Source organism: Frankliniella occidentalis, unplaced genomic scaffold (genome assembly GCF_000697945.3).
Source record: "Frankliniella occidentalis isolate FOCC.00 unplaced genomic scaffold, Focc_3.1 Scaffold25, whole genome shotgun sequence".
Classification (NCBI taxonomy): Eukaryota; Metazoa; Arthropoda; class Insecta; order Thysanoptera; family Thripidae; genus Frankliniella; species Frankliniella occidentalis.
The window spans coordinates 1,213,371-1,214,354 of NW_026267155.1; the positions used below are offsets into that span (position 1 = coordinate 1,213,371).

A 984-nucleotide genomic window follows, 5' to 3' on the forward strand; every position below is an offset into this window, starting at 1 on the left:
CATGACTGCAGATAAAAATTAAAACTTGTTCGATACTCTGAAAAATGAAGGAAGTAGAGACGAAAGGTAAAATATAGAAAACTGTTGTTCAACAACAAACTAATAAGTTTCCCAAGTACTATCATGCCCATGCTGAATCAGCTGAACTCACACTCATTTAACCGTTAAAGGTACTAACCTTTGGATAAATCTATTCACTGTTCAATGCTCAGTAAATGTCTTGTCTTGACCTCAGATTATACACAACAAAAACACATCCAAACCAAACACACACCACCGTCAGAACGCGAATTTGAATGAGGTTGCAGTTTCTCTCACTAGAGGCCGTGCGCGGCCACCTCGTACCAACCTCTGAAAAAGATCGTATCGAGACCATAAACATCGTATTTTCCCCAAACGCTCAAAAAACTTTAAAAAAGGACGAAAACACTGAAAAGAAGTAATTTTTTATGCGAAATACGTTTATTTTTGACCATAGATCAGTAGAGATAAAAAATTACTCACACAACGCCGTGGAGGTAGGCAACCCATTTCCCTTTCCTCCGCACAATTCCTTCTTTCCTTATGCCAGCTAGCGAGGAAAGGGAATTGGGCTGCCTACCTCCACGGCGTTGTGGCAGGAGCGGAGCAGGGCTTTGAGGTGCAGGTGCAGGTCTGCAGCACGTCCCAGTTTGCGAGTGATGAAAACATCAAACCAAATACAGTATAAGCTCGATGGATGTTGTGGATGTTGCTCGAAAAAAACGACGCTAAAAGCGGCATGACACTATACCGAGCTTATACAGTAGTTTCTTTTTAGACAGTCCCTTGTGGTCTGTCTCTACCCGAAGGTAAAAGTTTCCCGTTTTTATAAATATTGCCGGTTCTCGTTATCCAGTTTTGATAAAGATTGCCGATTGACGTTCCAGTTCCAGTTTTGATAAGCCGTTTGGTGTTGATGAAGATCTGTCTTGCTATGATATTATATTGTGGGAGGCTTTGGGG

At 41.7% G+C, this 984-nt stretch overlaps 1 protein-coding gene across 1 annotated transcript in view; it reads left to right on the forward strand.

Moving 5' to 3' along the window:
• LOC113212334 (uncharacterized) overlaps positions 1 to 984 on the forward strand; it is a 13,413-nt gene that overhangs the window by 9,886 nt on the left and 2,543 nt on the right. The gene's annotated exons all lie outside the window — the stretch shown is intronic.